Source organism: Mustela nivalis, assembly GCF_964662115.1.
Source record: "Mustela nivalis genome assembly, chromosome: 2".
Taxonomy (NCBI): domain Eukaryota; kingdom Metazoa; phylum Chordata; class Mammalia; order Carnivora; family Mustelidae; genus Mustela; species Mustela nivalis.
In genome coordinates this window covers 38,538,197-38,556,335 of record NC_139021.1, presented here as the reverse complement: position 1 = coordinate 38,556,335, position 18,139 = coordinate 38,538,197, and the positions used below count along the sequence as shown (strand labels likewise).

General features: G+C 40.8%; 1 protein-coding gene across 4 annotated transcripts in view; it reads left to right on the top strand.

Moving 5' to 3' along the window:
* CPQ (carboxypeptidase Q) overlaps nucleotides 1-18,139 on the top strand; it is a 460,217-nt gene that overhangs the window by 322,820 nt on the left and 119,258 nt on the right. The window lies entirely within an intron of this gene.

The window sequence follows — 18,139 nt, the reverse complement described above, 5'->3', positions numbered from 1 at the left end:
TAAAATGAAAAGGTTATTGCCTATGTCATATGCTCCATGAAATGTGCTCACAATAATCACCAATATCCCAGGCAGCCTCTGCAGTATAGAATCCTGAATACTTCCCCCAAAATTGTGTGGCAAGGGAAGCAAAGTCTAGAGAAGCCTGGCAGTGCCTAACAGAGGCCTTGGGTTTCAGGCAGCTGAGGCTGTCAACCAGTCTGAAACCCTTGTACCTGTGTTATTTTGAGAGGTTATTTGCAGTTGTCAAAAGAGGGCTCTCAGAATTTCCATAAAAGCGAGGAAACAGTTTTGAAGCCAAGAAGACGTACACTTTGCTTAAGGGATGGAAGAGAGTTTGAATAGGAGTGACAGCATCTAAGGATCGAGTTGCTTTTTTTTATTCTCTTCCCAAATATATGTCCTGCTGTTCCTTAGATTTACCCAAACCTGACCCCATAAAGGTGTCAGGTGCCCAAATCCAGCAGACACTATCACAGGCGTCTCTTACTCCAACTGTACCTGTTACAGTCAGTAAATAGGACAACAGGGAATTGCTCTTGCTCAGAACAGAGAAGCACAGGGAAAATAAAACTTACCAGAGTACATTTGTCGCCTTCTAAATATTTATCCTATTTGAAAAATCTCAGCTCTGATTTCTTAGTCCAAATTGTAGTTCAGCCAAATGTAGCTGATTCTTCCTTATGGGAGCTGGTTATTATTTTGTCTCTCCCTTTGTTCGAACTCCTGGAAACAAACAAGAAAAAGTAATACAAGCAAAATACTTATTAAAATGTAAATACAGTGGTTGGATCCCTGATGTGTTGTGCCAACAGCCTTGCTGGCAGCCCAGGATGGACCCCAGTGCATAGGGAACGGACTTCTCTGGGCACAGAGTGGCTGGGCCTGGAAATCGACAGGCTCTCAAGGGAGCCCTTTGTTCCCTAACTTCTATGGCAGGTGGCTGGCTCATTCTCCTGCGCGGAAGAGTTGAAACTTGTCTTTCAACTAAAGAGAGTACATGGGGGCAGAGATGCTTTTTTTAGTTTGGCAACCTAAGTACATTAGAAAAACAAACTGCTATAAAATAGCAGGAAAGCATGAAAAAAGCTTTATGAAGAAACATAAAAGAAAACCAGAGGAAAGCATATTCAGCCTCAGTCCTGAAATTGCGTACTCCTGCCCTCCACCCTGCCTCCTCCCATCCCTCTCCTGCAAAAGTTTTGTTTGTTTGAAGAGTTTTTGGTTGCCTTTTTTTTTTTTTTTTTTCCTGTCACATTCCAAACAGAGCCCGGGTATACCAGTGTCTTTACCAGCTGGTTCTGGAATGAGAGGGGCATCTATTGAGAGAGAAACAACCTCCCATTTCATTTGGAGTGTTACAGTTTTCTATGCACCTTAATTTTTAGCCTCCAACTGTTTTAACAGAAGCCATGTGGTGTTTTTCCAGCCAGATCTTTGAGTGCTCCTGTCTTCTCAGGATGCCTTTGGCAGCTGATGAAAGCAGGCCCACCCTGTAGAAATGCCACAGGTACTGCCTAGAAGAAAATGACACACGCAAATGCCACTGAGAACTTGCTTGCCTCCTGACTCGTATTTTATTTTCCATAAAGAGGCTGTTTTCAGAACCTGACAGAGTCTGTAGCCTGGTAATGGAAGATAATGATTAGCATAGCAAAATGGGAGTAATCATGGGGCTGTTTGACACTCTCCTTAGAAAAACCCTTTGCTCATGAAAAAACCCAAAGCAAAGAACTATTTTTAAAATAACAAATGTGTGTAAATTTTCAAAGTGGATTGTGATTTCTCCCCCCAAAAACACAGGCAGCTGGAATCCAGTTATGCTTTACAGTCTAAGGTGATCTAATTCTTGAAATAAACCTCATTCTGGGCCATGGCATGCATTTTCTAGACGGGAGGGAAAATTGTTACTGCTTATAGTAAAGAACAGTCTGTTTTTCTTACTTGGGAACCTTAAGGGGATGAAGCAACAGTTTTAATACTATAAAGAAGTGGGCTGTGAAACACTGGGATAAGTCCTGTTTATTTAACATTTAATGCCCATGGTCTGTTAGGCACGAGGAGACTCACTGTGATGCTGTTATTTTACTGGAACAGTAAAATAGTCTGGCTAAGATTACAGCAGGCAGTTGACTCAAAGTCCTCCAGCTTCAGGGCTCAAAAATGAATAAATCAACATTGTTGCCATACAGAGGGCTTGAACATACGTGTGGCTACTGTGGTTGGACAGTGAACAAACCTCTCTATTTAGGTCCTTGTAAAGCCCAAGCCTGAGGAAATGACCTGGCATCTCTACTTCTTAAAAACCTCTTTAATGCCTGTTATCATTTGAAGAATTTAAAGACAAAATTATTTGCTCAGAACAGTTTGATGCTTTATGCTACTGATCCCCCAAGTACACTGAAATAGACTTGGGCAACATGGTGGTGAGTCAAACCCAGGAGAGTCAGGAAGCTGGGATCAATAGCCCAGTAGACTCTGTAATATCATGTTGATTTATGCTTAGACATTTTAGCCTGCCTGTTCCTAGAAATACGTGCAAATGTACCTTTGACTTGTGCCCAGGGTGAACCCAGTGCTGAGACAACTGGTCTTCCCTGGGCAAAGTTCCTCACTTTTCAGTTTGGTGATTGGCCGAGAGAGGACTTTTCTTATCTGTGTCCTGTGAGCATGTGTCTGATGAGGCCATCTGTTGTGATTTTCATCACTTGCCTGTGCCTACTTCTCACAGGAATAATCCCCAAGGGAATCAGTCCCCACCCGCAGGGCTCACTGTGGGAACCCATGTGCAGGAGTATGGGCTTAAACTGGGGGCCTCAGGATCAAAAGGGTTCGAGTCCTGCTTCTGTCATCATTAGATGCAGTAGTCCCCTCCTTGTCTGCCATTTTACTTTTCCCTGGTTTCAGTTACCCACCACCAACCGCAGTCCCAAAGCTGATGACCCTCCTGATTATTGTTAGAAGGTCAGCAGCAGCCCAGTGTTACCGTGGTCACAGTATCTGTGTTGTTCCCCTCACTTTATCTCTCCAGGTAGGCATTTTATCATTGCCTATCATCACAAGAAGGGGGAATGCAGTGCAGGAAGATCTTTTGAGAGACCACATTCACATGACTTTGATTACTACAGATTGTTATCATTATTGTATTTTATTATTAAGTATTTTTTTTAAGATTTTATTTATTTATTTGACAGAGAGAGATCACAAGTAGGCAGAGAGGCAGGCAGAGAGAGAGAGGAGGAAGCAGGCTCCCTGCCGAGCAGAGAGCCCGATGCGGGACTCGATCCCAGGACCCTGAGATCATGACCTGAGCCGAAGGCAGCGGCTTAACCCACTGAGCCACCCAGGTGCCCCTATTATTAAGTATTATTGTTAATCTCTCACTGTGCCTAATTTATAAATTAGACTTTATCAGAGGCGTGTATATATAGGAAATAAATATATATATATAGGGTTCAGTGCGCCCTGTGGTTTTATCAAGCCCTTTGGGTCTTGGACACTATCCCCTGCAGAGAAGGGGGGATGACTATATGAGACCATGAGCAAGTTGCTTCACCTCCCTCAACCTCAGTTTTCTAATCTGTGAAATAGGAAAAATAATAATGCCTACATCATTGTGTTCCAGTGAAGGTCAAATGAGAAGAATGTAAAGGAACTAATGCCTATAACATGTTTATTTAGCATATTGCTTTAGCATACAATAGGCATTCAATATGTGCTAGCTTCCCTTTTCCTTTACCTCATTAACAAACGTCTCTCTCCTCTAGTTAGTATTCTCCCGTCCATATCAGGATCAGCACAACCCCAGGGAAGTCTGTCGGGTTTGTATTTCTCCTATAATTTCTCCTTCCCATGGTGACCTGGCTGGCTTTGTAGCCATGCTCTTGTCATTTCCTTGTACCTTGGCTTTGGAGACCCTCTGGTCCTATGCACAATGCCTCCTTACCTTATAGGGTGGACCCCTCCCAGTACCTCTGTATTGGCAGCCTCTTCACAGCCAACCCCTGGGCCCCAACAGATCAGCCACTGGGCTCCTGTCCTCTATCCACACGAGCCCTTTGCTAGTGTCTCATGCCCACAGTGCACTTTCAGATGCCGCAGAGCACCAGGCCAGATGAACACCTTCCTCTCTGGATTCTTTGATTCTATGTTGGATAGGTTCCAGCATTCTTTCTACTTGGTCTCCCCCATGTTGTATCTGATTTTTCCTTATTGTAGAGGGTGCATGCAGGGCCTCAGGAGCAATAGTATGGTTGGCTGACAGCTTCCCCAACCAGGGACGTATTGGCAAGAAGCACAGGAAGAGATAGAGTACAGTGTCCACATATTTTCCTGAGTGTGTGACAGTACTGTTTACGGTCACCTGTTTTTATCTAAGGAGTTACTTATCTATGGGAGAAAAGATGCTCTTTATTCTGTATAAAAGAAAGAACCCAGGTTAAACCCAGGTAACCCAGGTTACCACCTGGGTTTCATCATTTGAAATGGGACTTAAGAATGTTTCTATCATATCTGTATCATTGATAGGCTAGTCATTTTGCTCTCTGGGTCTTCTTAATTCTCCATTAATTTTACTCTCTTCCTCCCTCCTTTCCTTCTTTTCCTTCTTTCCTTCTTTCTTTCACTCATCCATTGGCCAAGCTAGGTGAGAGAGTCAGCCCTGCTAAATTCTAGCTGACGGGGATGAGTTTTATCAAGGGCTGCCTGTGTGAGTGAAGATGCACACTCCAGGCCTGCAGCTCACAATGGGGTTTGTAGAATTTCTGATTTCTACAAGTAACGGGCTGGCAGAGGTTGATTTTCTGTGCTGGGCTTTTTATCTGTCTTCACACACGGCTTCTTTTCCTGGCTAAGATTGCCCTGGAAACTTGAGGAGGGGTTAGAAGGTGGGGTCTGAGTGGACAACAGCCCTGTCCTCTGTAATGACCCCTCGTGACTTAACACTGATGGCTCGGGACTTGGCCAACTTAGTGAAACACTCATTAAAAAGCAACTCAGTTACTTCTGCCTTGTTTATTGAAGTGGTCCTGCCATTCGTTTTTGTCTTTTTTTTTTTTTTTTGCCTAATTATTTTTGTCTTTCATATATCTGAGAATATTCTCAGTGTATGGGGGCCTGCAGCAGAGTGGTCTAGCTGAAAAGGCACGGACACTAGGGTAAAAGAAAATCTGGATTCATACTCGGCCTCTAGCACCTACGAGCTCCGTGACATTGTGCAAGTCACTTACCTTCTTTTAGTCTACTGTTTCCTTATCTGTAACTTGGGGGTTATACCCCCAGGCTTCATTATACTCCAGGTATCATAAGATTGTTGTGAAAATTAAGTGAGATAATGTCTAGAAAGAGCTTAGCACAGGGTCTGGCATAGTGGTAAGTACCCAATAAATCCTGTTCCCTTCTCTCCCTCAGGTTCACCACCCCACCAGGTGGCCAGCTGTCTCCAATATGGCATCAGTGGAACTATAAATACCTTCACTGTTGTGTAATCGCTCCTCACTAATCTGCGCCTTGATCACCCTTCCGCTCTCCCTCCAGATCTGTTCCTAAACTCAATTACAACTCTCCCTCTGGTCTAATCTCCCTCTGCATAGAACAGTGAAAACTGGACATTTAAAAAAACATTTTTTTTCCACAGGAGGACTTAAAACCCCTGCAACATCCTTGGGAGTTGTGTTTTCCAAAAGGACTTATTATTGACACAAAAATTAATGTATTTACATTCAGAGCTTCTTTTCCACAATAATCTTGTTAATCGTATTTTCCTGATTCTTGAGAAGCCCTGTGATTTTTGTGTGCAGGAAATGCATTTTGTTGATTTGTCTAAGTGGATGCTAGGCTTATACATTTTTAGATTCAATTTGATTATTTCTGGAGCTCAGGTTCCCAAAATGCAAGTAAATCTTCCAACAGCCTATATAGAAAATATGTTATTTTCCTTCTCTCTTTCCTATTTTTTTCAAGTTAGTGATGATTTTCAGACCCAGCAGTTCAAGACTTTTGTCATTCCTGTTGCTATAAATCTAAAATCCCAGTGTTGTTCAGCTTTTGAATGTCGTAGGATCTAATTGCTTATCTCCATCAACCTAGAAAATGTTCCTCTTCACATTGGTCCCGGTTCTCACCCTCACTGACTACATTGTCTACAGGCCATATTCTTGCCACTTTGTGTCTTTGATATTGGACAGTTTTAGATGGAATTTGAAGGTGCTAATATACCTTTGAGTTAAAAGAAATGATATGATAGCTTGGTTAGATTATATTCCCTAATGTGAGAGTTTCACCTAAAAGAAGATGGATGAAGGTAAAAGACTAGTCAGATCTTCCCATTCAGCTTATTGCTTGGGAAGGCAAAAGCCTGAAGTGGTTGAAATAATGGATTGGACATGGACTTGGGCAATAAGAACCCCAGCTCTCCCATTTACTAGTTGTGTAGTATTGGGCAAATGACTTGATTTCAGGTGTAGAAATTCACTTCCCTTATTTTAAAAGGGAAAGGCAATATTACTTGCTTTGCAGAATTAAATGGGGTAATGTTTCTAAAATTGTATGAAATATTATCTGGAAACATCTTAGCACAGTGTCCTATGCCGTGCTGAGTGCCCAGCTTGCGCTGAGTGTCAGCCATCTTTAAAGTCATGTGGGCAGTACTACAAATGCCGTACCACTATGTGATTGCTCTCATCTACTTCTTGCCTACATTACCCTACCTCCCAGTTCTATTTTTGAACCCAGGTCAAGTTTCTCTCTCTTTCTCTCTCTTTGGAGTAACTTCATTCTCCATCCAGCAAAATAATAACTTCATTTTTAAAAGATGAGTTTTTTTAGATGAATCCCAAGTGCCTACAACGATGATGATAATAGCAATGGTGATAAGAATATGTGGGAGTTTCTTACTCTCTTTGTCTTCCAGACTGTAAGTTCCATGAGTCCAAGATCATAACTGGGCTCTTCAGTCCTAAATCCCTCAGTTCCTGGACGAGGGATAGTTGTTGAATGAATGAGTCTGATATTTTGAGTAGCTTTGATTATGCCATTTAATCTTTTTGATTTCTGCACAGTTAGTCCAAGTGAGAATTTGTGGATTTGTATGTTCATTTCTCCTATTACAGCATTTTGGTTTTTTCTTTTATATAATTGGATTCTTAGATGTATGCTTGTATTTTGAAAGATGGACAGCACTGGCCTGTTTTAATAAGTGTTAAATGTGGAAATTAAATATAAATAAGTTAGAGTATCACAGGAAATAATGTTCTTAAAGTGTTAGTGTCAACATAGCAGGGATAAAAAATCTAGTAGTTTGATTTTAAGGTTTAAGGACAGGGGTCCCAGGAAAAGTTCTGAGAATGGAGGCATCACATTCCTTTCCACATTAAAGCACATAACTGTGTGGATTTGGTTTCATTCCAGAATTGGAGTGTTCTCAGACACTGAACACACCCCTATAGGCTCAGCCTTAGAAAGGCAGCAGATAAACCTGTGGAGTCTTTCTAAGATGACCATCCACTGAGATCTGAAGTAAATTTTGATAAGCTCCTGTAAATACTTTTAACAGACAATATAAAATTTCTTTCTTACCCTAATTACTTTTATGCATAAGATGTGACCCAGTGACCTGGAAAAGCAAAAGACCCCTAAGGTCAAATAATCCATTACCTTGGTAGTATAAGGTTCTTAAATTTTGAAGCATTGAAATTTCATGCAAGCACCCCTGAGTTTGCTCTGAGTTTTCTTTTATCTGGAGAATACAGATGTGTCTCACACTGTCCATAACTGGGGAATGAAAAGGTTTGAGATAAACAGCATGTCTCTTGGAAGGCCAAACACTTCTCTTGAGAAAATGCCAGTCCCATGTCCTGTGGATGGGTTCAGTATATGCAGAGGCATCAATTATAATATTCTATCTCTAACAGAGATTCCAAGATTCCGGGCTCCTTCCATGCCCCCCACTTGCCCAAGCCCAGCCTTATTTCCAAGTCTTTACTTTCCCTTAGGCAAATATAACTGGTAACTGATTTAATGTCTAGAATATTCTTTGTCCAAAAGTTCTTTTTATAGTTCTAATCTGTATCTGTCTTGTTACAGCTTACAGAATTTCCATTAGGTGTGCTAATCCATTCATCCACAGATAAGTATAGAACCCTTTGATTTACCAGGAGCTATGTGTGGAAACCCAAAGCTGGAAGTACATTAATTGTGATGAATTGCCAAATGGGTGGAACAGAAAATAAGAGTTTTGAAGTTCAGAGGAAGAGGGAGAGAGCGGGACAGGAAGAATTGGAATTGGGGCTTAAAAGATGGTTGGAATATAGGTAAGGCAAGAGAGAAAGGAAGAACAACTGGGGTAGGATAAAGGGAATAAGGAAAAGTACAGAGATGGGAAGAAAATGAAGAGACCAACTTACCTGGAATTGATGCTTTGGAAAGGGGAGTGGTTGGAGGCAAGTCTGGAGGTGCAGATTAGAACTAGTCTATATAAAGCCTCAAATGCCATACAAATTAATGCCGATGGACTCTATATTATAGACCACTGACCTCCAAAGCTAGGCTTTCCATAAGATCATCATATGGGTACAGGAAAGTATTCTTTATTAAAAAAAAAAAAAGATACATTTTACTAATATATGTAGTATATTGACAATACTGCACATGTGTCGTTTACACATAAATAGACATGTGTGTTGATGCATGCTCAAATTGTGTTGCTGATAGTTACGCATGTTCAAAACAAGTTCAGAGGCAGACAAGTGCTATAGACGGTAAGGAGTGGGTAAAGATTTTCATGCAGCCAGTGGCATGTGCAGAGCAGTATTGTAGAAAGGTGAACCTGGGGGCAGTTTTACAGAGAGAACAAGAGGAGACAGTTGACGATTGCAGTGATTCAAAGGGCTTAAAGTACTGCAGCCACAGCACAGTGGGAATGGGAAGGAGGGAGCATCTTGATGGTCTTGTTCTTTCCGGGATGAGATTTTCCTTTAGCAGGAACATAGGCTGATCCCTTGGGAGCCAAGAACGGAAAAGGGCTCCAGAAGATGAGGGTTTTGTTATTGTTCAAAACTGATTTCAAGAAAGGTATGGATATTCTCAAATGTGTTATGGCCTGAAAACCCAAACTTAAATGAAACAAAGAATAAAAATTATAGTTAATTATTGGTTAAAAACAAGTTTAGGTAAACTCATAACTAATTTAACTCATAACTATACACAAAGAACGCCTTGAAAAATGAAGATAAAATCCATCCCCTGTAACCCTAACAATTGAAAGAGTTCCCAGAAGCAGCTTAATGAGGGCCCCTGCCTTATGCTCCATGTCTGCTGTTTGCCGTTGAAAGCGGATCCCAGAATTTCCTCATCTCAGCTACATGTTGGAGCTGTATTACTTTCTGATAATCCCTGATTCAAGTATAAACACATTCGCTCTTCTCACACAGTACCGTCTTCACAAAAAATAAAATTTAAATAACCACCCTGGTGAATGTGAATTTGTTAAGAGAAGGCTTGGTGCTTGTACTTGATTTACCATCGTTTTCTTAGATATTGTACTATGTGTTTAACTCTTCCCCACTGGATGTTTTTGCAGGGTAGAACTCTTAACAGAGATGTGATTCAGAGTTCAAATCTATCATTAGCCAGGCTTCTCAATTTCTCCTTGCAGATAAAAACACTCTAAATAATGATGGGGAAAGAGAAATGGTATGTTTAAAGATCAGACTTATGATCTCTACGTGATACTAACATAATCTTGGAAATATACTGATGAAAAAGCCCTACTATCAGACAATTTAAATAAGAAAAACAAATTCACATATTTTAACTCTAGTCAGGCTTCAGAAATAAACTTAACATTTGTCTCAATCAAGTTAAAAAAATACTACAGATTGAGTGTGTGTGTGTGAGTGTGATCATGTGACTGAAAATGAGTAGAATGTAGTATTGAAAATAGATATAGATATAACATATTGACACATATCAAAACAAAGGAGATAGGAATAAAATTCCACAGTAAGTAAAAAGGAATATTCTTATATACTGCCTGTGGGAATATAAAATGATAACATGTCTTTAGGACATCAGTGACATGTTTCAAGAGCCTTAAAAGCATTACTATTTAGACTCAGTATTTCTTCCTTTAAGAACTTGTCCTCAGGTTATAGATCTTAAATGTCCAATAATAAGAGAATAGCTGAAACAATTAAGAATCGCTTTCTTGAAGATTATTAATTATAGTAGATAAAGGCCATATATGTCATGATTTTGAGTGGAAAAAGTAGTATAAAACTATATATAAAATATCACTTACATATGTATGTATGTATGCACATATTTGCATACAAAATTTATAAGGAAGTATAGCAATAGGCTTAGAGGTTGTTTTTGTTTCCAATTTTTTATTGCTTTCCTTAGTTTTCAGCTTTGGGGTTTTTTTGAGATTTTATTTATTTGTTTGAGAAGGAGAAAGAGAGGGGCGCCTGTGTGGCTCTGTGAGTTAAAGCCTCTGCCTTCAGCTCAGGTCATGATCCCAGGGTCCTGGGATTGAGCCCCGCATTGGACTCTCTGCTCTGCAGGGAGCCTGCTTCCCCCCACCCCTACCTGCCTCCCTGCCTACTTGTGATCTCTGTCTGTCAAATAAATAAATAAAATCTTAAAAAAAAAAAAAAAGGAGAGAAGAAAGAGAGAGAGAGAGAGAGCATGCTTATGGGGAGAGGCAGAGGGGGAGGGACAAGCTGACTGCCTGGTGAACAGGGAGCCCAACATGGGGCTCAATCCCAGGACCCTAAGATCATGACCCGAGCTGAACTCAGATGCTTAACCAAGTTGCCACAGTTTTCGGTTTTAAAAAGGATATATATTGTTTTTGTTGTTGTTGTTTTTGTTTTTTTATATTGTTTTTATAATCAGAAAAACTCTCTAAATAAAAAGTTAGGGAGAACTGTTGGGAGTTCAAAATAGAAATAACTATAATTTAATACAGTTAGCTGATAGATTTCTGTTGACCATAATGTATTTATGTAAATGACTTGATCACCAAAAGCTGTTGTACTAAATTTTGACTAGATCCATGCTGCAAAAGTAAGTAAATATAATGGCAGCTGAAGCAAATGTTGGAGTTGAAGTACATCTAATTCTCTAGGCTACTTGGGAGGTTTCACCTGTGTTATTTGGGCTTTGGTTTCACAAAAAAGAGTGTGTCTTACCAACTTTCTGAAATCAGGAGGCACTAATATGGTCTAGATTAAATGAAAAGGCAGGAGCTTTTATTTATACTAACATAAATGTATGTACGCTTTTATTTATTCATCTAGTCAATCAGTTAGTAAACATTTATTCAGCACTTGTTTAATGTCAGGTCCTAGACCAGGATGAGGAAAAAGAGAAATGAATAAGTCTCAGGAAATTAATGGTCTGTGGGGAGATCAACATTTAAGTGTGGCTGAAAATGAAAAAAGGCATATAGATGAAGTACTACAGGAACACCGAGAAAGGAGTAGCCAACTTTGTCCTTGAGTTAGGGGAGCTTCCCCAGAGAAAATAATATTAGAGATGGGCTTTGATGAGTGAATAAGAGTTTGCCAAATGGAAAAAGTGAGGTGGCATTCCAGCTAGGAAGAAGAGGATATGCAAAGGACCAAAAATCTGAGATAGCATGGCCTGTTTTCAGGGATGGATAGGAAATGTGATATGACTGAAGCTTAGGATGAGAGGCAGAAGTGGGGGGTGAGAGTGGGAAACTGGGTTAGGGCCCGAAATAGCCTCACACACTGGTAGTCACAGTGTTTCTGCTTCAGCAATGATTAATTGTGATTTTCCTGGCTAATAGAATCCTAATCATTATAATGAGGTAGGACTCTTCCCTTTGAATTATGGAAATTACAACTGTTATATGACCTGTTCCACAAACACAGGTTATAAATATGATCACATGTCTGTAATCTCTTTACGGTTAATCATTCAAACCTCCATAGTCCTTATTAGCAAGAAGTCTATTATCTCCCCCTTGAAGTCCCTCCCATTGCTTCCAGATTGCTCATGCATCCTGGGACTTCACTCAGGCCAAATAGAATAGGTCAGTCGTCCCTCATCCCTGCCCCTGAAAACTGTAGCTAGATCCATCTGTGACTGCTTTTCCATCTGGCCACTGCCAGGCCCTGTTTGTACCCCTGAGTCCCTGTGGTGCTAATCTGGGGCAACAAGATGACAACTGTCTTTGTTTATATTCCCATCCTCAGCTATGAGTCCCTAAATCATAACCTCTGTGCCAGGGTAGCTGGATCTGGAGGAGCTTCCAAAGTTGGTCACATGCTAGGCTGAAGTTAGCCCTTCCCCTAGAATATTGGGTGACTGTGCTGAGCCCCACTAATAACCCAAACTCCTCCCTGCATCATGTTACTTTATTTCAGTTGTTTCCAGGACTTTCTCTGTCCCAGGACCTTAGTCATTGTTACCCTGACCCTACAGGTCTCTCACCCCCAGCCCCAATCCAAGGAGGTGAGGACACTAGGGCTTTCCTCCTAGAAGGCCCTAGGCTCCTTTTACACACTGATTTGCTTCCTGTCCAGGGTCCAAGTTGTTCCTCCTGATGACTCAGAGGTAGCAGCTTACAAGATGGAGTGTAAGAATCTATTTATTTTGGGGGTATTGAGTTTGGTAAATTCTTCATAGATTTTGGATACTAGTCCTTTATCTGATGAGACATTTGCAGATATCTTCTCCCATTCCATAGGTTGCCTTTGAGTTCTGTTGACTGTTTCCTTTGCTGTACAAAAGCTTTTTATCTTGATGAGGTCCCAACAGTTCATTTTTGTTTTTGTTTCCCTTGCCTTTGGAGACGTGTCTAGCAAGAAGTTGCTCCAGCTGAGGTTGAAGAAGTTCCTGCTTGTGTTCTCCTCTAGTATTTTGATGGATTCCTGTCTCACATTTAGGTCTTTCATCCATTTTGAGTTTGTCTTTGTGTGGAGTAGAAGAAAATTGTCCAGTTTTATTCTTCTACATGTGGCTGTCCAATTTTCCCAACACCATTTGTTGAAGACTGTCTTTTTTCCATTGGACATTCTTTCCTGCTTTGTCAAAGATTAGTTGACTATAGACTTGAGGGTATATTTCTGGATTCCCTATTCTGTTCCATTGATCTATGTGTCTGTTTTTTTGCCAGTACCATACTGTCTTGATTACAGCTTTGTAATAGAGCTTGGAGTCCGGAATTGTGCTGCCACCAGCTTTGGTTTTCTTTTTAAACATTCCTTTGGTTCTTGAGGGTCTTTTCTGGTTCCATACAAATTTTAGGATTGTTTGTTCCAGCCTTGTGAAAAATGCTGCTGGTATTTTCATAGGAATTGCACTGAATGTGTAGCTTGCTTTGGGTAGCATAGACGTTTTAACAATATTTGTTCTTCCAATTCATGAGCATGGAATGTTTTTCACTTTCTTTGTGTCTTCCTCAGTATCTTTCAAAGTGTTCTGTGGTTTTCAGAGTATAGAACTTTACCTCTTTAGTTAGGTTTATTCCTAACTAAAGGATGTCTTGTGGTTTTTGGTGCATTTGTAAATGGGTGGAGGGATGGGGTAATTGGGTGATGGGCATTAAGGAAGACATTTAAAATAATGAGCACTGGGTATTGTATGCAACCAATGAATCACTAAATTCTACCTCTGAATCTAATAATACAGTATATGCCAATTGAATTGAATTGAAATAAATTTTTTTGAAAATCCAATTTATTGCCCTGTCCCAGTGCCCCCCAAAAGTGCCTAATTGCTTTATATGTACATAACTAAGATACCAAGTGATACTTCTAAGAACAAAAGATCTTCAAAGTTACTTTCTGTTCCTGCCTTAGTATCAAAAGAAGTAGTTACAGTTTATAGCACTAAAATAATTAATCTGTGTCCAACTGTGCCTCCTATTAAAAAAAAACACAATAATAATGTGTTTATATACCATATGACAAATTATATAACTTGTCCAAGGTAGAACTTGGTAGGTCTTGACCCCCAAATCCATGTAGTCAACAACTATACTTACTGCCTCTTCTCATTCAATCTAGATGATAATATTTCATTGTTTATTCTATACCACAGATATCACATTAATCAGGTTTATGGCAAAGATAGAATTCTCTAAGTATAGACACTCTTCTGAACTATTGAAAAATGAGAGCTGGGCAACAAGTATATTTGTGAACTAGTGCATTTATATGGAAAATGAGTATACAGTATTTACCGTAAGAGAAAGTTGTGTTTTCTCTGCAAAGTTAGGTCACAGAAGGGAGAGCAGTACTCACACATAATTCTGGAGGGATTGAAACTGAACAGTAAATGAGCATTTGGGTCAGTACACATTGTTAACAAATAGCATTCGTTAGAATTCATGATTTGGGAAAGCTATCTACAAGGCTGGATTAATGTGAGTTTTTGTTTTGCCCCCTCGGTGCAAGTGTAGGACCATCAACTGACCTTTTCAGTTTATCAGTTTAATGAAAAGTCACCTCTCAGCCTTCTCATCCTTAAGTTTGATAATAATGAAAAGTAAAGTCCAACCAGATTGTTTTGACCTTTTCTCCTAGGTGCTGTTTTCCCATTAGCATTATTACTTTCCTCAATAAAATGAAAGCAACATGCATGTATATCATATTTGATAAACAAGACAGAATTCTGACACATGATCAGCAGTTTGTGTTTTTTAAAGAGGAAAACCATATACTGTAGAAGGTGTGCTGCCTATCTGGAGCTCTTAATAGAGGGTGAGAGGGAGCTCTCACCCTCTTTCCAGGAGGGTGAGAGATCTCTGAGAAGTTTCTATACACCCAAAGGGGAACTAATTGCCCGGCTTCCAACAAAACCTCAATGAGACCCCATTCCTGGGCAGCTGAGCCCAGAGTCTTCCCACTCACCTTCATTTCTAAGACTTTCTTTCACTTGCTTGCTGGGAACCAGTGCTGTATAGCTGGAGTGAGAGCCAGGGCTGTGAGTCAGAAGCACTACTGAGCTAGTCGTTTACCCCAGTTCGTCTACGAAATGAAATCCCTGCGTTGGGGTTCCTATCACTGACTTGTGTTGTGATCGGTGATTTTGCTTTATTATGGTTGTTGCTATTTTAAATACTTAGAATTCCTTCTTTCTTTTAAATCTAGTTTGGATTTGAGATAAACAATAAATTATACCGTTTAAGATGATAAATATAGATATTCTTACATCAGCTTGATTCAGTTTTCAGATTTATCCAGCCCTTTGAGTTTATTCAGAAACTAACAATTCTGGGTGGCCTTCAGTTTTAAAAAGTGAGGAACCTGTTCCAATTTACTTGGATTGGGATATGCTCTTTGTTGGGATAAGGAAGCATTCTATCCTGAAAGAGGTGGTGTGCATTTTTCTACAAAGTTAGATGAAATCTGTACTCTTCCCTTGGCTGAGTACATACTCTGAATAAACAAAGATATTCTTCGGTTCGTAAGGATGAGGAATGAGGACGATGCCTTTTTCCTGGCTCTCCCACAAGATCTCCCTGGCGCTTACTGGCACAGACTGAGAAGTTGTGTGGGATGATATAGAAAGAAGCTAACTAACAATTCTTGAAAACCTACTATGTGCCAGGAACTGTGCTTAATATATATTTGCCTCATCTCATTTATAATTTTCTTAACAATCCCATAAGGCGGGGCGCGTGGTGGCTCCATGGGTTAAGCGTCTGCCTTTGGCTCAGGTCATGATCCCCGGGCCCTAAGATTGAGCCCTGCACTCTGCTCTCTGCTCAGCAAGAAGCCTACTTCTCCCTTTCCCTCAGCCCTTCCCCTCCCCCATGCTCACTCACTCTCTTTCTCAAATAAATAATAAAATAGTCTTTTAAAAAAAAACAAATCCCACAAGGCAATGACCATTTTCTTTATTGTAGAGATGAAGAAATTGAGGCCCAGGGAGATGCGGTAACTAGCCCGAAGTCACAGAGCCAGAAGGGCAGAGCAGGGAATCAAATAACACTTCCACAAATTCATGGCCAGCCTCTTTCTGTGCCCCACACTGCCCGTCTGCAGACTTGGGTGGCTGGGGAGGATCCAAACGCCACACTAGAATGAGGGTCTGGTCTTTGAATGAATTCCCATGCATTCGTCTTAGGCTTAGAGACTACCAGAATGTCAGAGTAGAGATGTCGGAGACCAGCCAAACATTTGCTTAACCACTGCTTTCCTGACGTCTTTTGTTGGCCCTTCTTCACCTTGAACGTGGAGCAGGCGCTGGTGTTCCGTGCTGACAGGGACTGAGCTTCTTTCTCAAGGCCTTGAAGGAGGCACCATTTGTCTTTTTAAAGACAGCTATGCTGTTGTTCGGAGGCCTTAGCATTCTTCATTTCAAGCTGATTACTTCTTTATTATCTTAATATAGCATTATTCGCCAATTGGCTGATATCAAATGTGAAGGAGACTCATCCTGGACAATAATGATTTGCAGGTGGAGCCCCAAATCTATCGGGATATTCAGGGCGTTTGCTTTTAAAAACTGATTTTTTTCCCTAACCTGTGCTGACTAACTGTACCTATGTCCTTATTGAGAGAATTCCGTCATTTTAATGATTTGGCATTGTTTTGCTGGTAAGTACAGAGATAAGGCAAAAAGGAAGTGTATTTTTTTTTCCTTTTTATGGATTAAAAAAAGTTCAGAATTTTCATTTGCAGTACTTCATCCTTTCTCATTTTGTCTCTGTTGCAAGTAAAATGTCATTTGATTTAAATTGGCATTAAGTACCTTTCTTTTAGATAAACCAAAGGTTGTGATTTTTTTAGATCTATTGAGTAGACTTCCCGCAACAAGTTTGTGCTGTGCGTGTGAGCAGCTAGTTTGACTCTGGAGCAGGTTGTGGGTACTTCAGGATTCTTTGTCAGCAGGCACTGAAATGCCTATGAAAGAACTTCCTGTCTGAGTGTTTAAATGTCAATCACATGCCAAGCACAGAATTGTCTTCTGTACATTATCACATCTCATTTAATCCTCACAATGATACTATGAAATAGTTATGCAATAGGTATATAATAATCTCTCCGCTTTTCGGATAAGGCGGCTGAATTTCAGGTAGATCAGTTTCCCAGTGGTTACACAGCTAGTGCCTAATGATTGCAGGGCTCACCAGCTCTGTCGGCTTTTTTTTTTTTTTTTAAAGATATTATTTATTTGAGAGAAAGAGAAAGCACAGTGGGGGTGAGGGGATGAGGGAGAGGGAGAAAATGACTCCCTGCTGAGCAGGAAGCCTGACATGGGGGCTCAATCCCAGGACCCAGGGATCTTGACCTGAGCCAAAGGCAAACACTTAACGACTGAGCCACCCAGGCGCCCTTGCCTGCCTTTTTAAACTGTAACAGTTTGCCTGGGAGTAAGCCAGCTGAAGAGTGTTAGGAGATGAGGCTGGGAAAGTGATAGAAGGCTTTGAATTTTATTCCAAGTGACATTCCAAGCTTTGGATTCATTTATTCATTCAATACCTATTTATTGGGCTCCTAATATGTGCCAAACAGGCTGGGCACTAGGGGTATCACAGGGGACCAAGAAGTATAAACCCCTGCCTTCTAGAAGCGTATAGTCTTTCTAGGGCAGGTTTTGAATGGAGAAATGAGGCAATCCGGTTTCACTCTTACAGGAGTTCTCTGGCTGCAGGGGTGAGAGACTGGTGCAGAGAGCAGTCAGGGGGTGACAGCAGCCAAGGGAGAAGACAGTGGTACCACAGTGCTAGCAGAGGTGAGAAGCTGGGTTCTAGGTGGACTTAGGAGAAAGCATCAGTGGGATTTTCTGAACAATTCCATATAGAAATTTCTTGCCCAGGCTTTAATGGGAACGCAGGTCAGCCCACAACCTAAAGCTGTGCTCTTTCAATGATGGTAAAATGCTCACATACAAAGTGGCTTCACAACAATACCATTTTAATGGGAAATGTAGCTCCTGTTCAGCTCCCTAGCTCTGGGCTTGTGAAAGGAGAACCTTGTCGGTGCTGGGAGGAGACAGGTCGGAGCTTCATTCCCCAGGAGCCTACCCATCCACACTACAGTTGACCAACCTGTTCCCTCAAAGGCCACGTGCCCAGGTGGCCGTTCTCATGTGCTTACACGTGAGGTTTGTAGTGGGTCCCTCTCAGAGCCATTTGGAGTCTTTCCCTGTGGCTCCC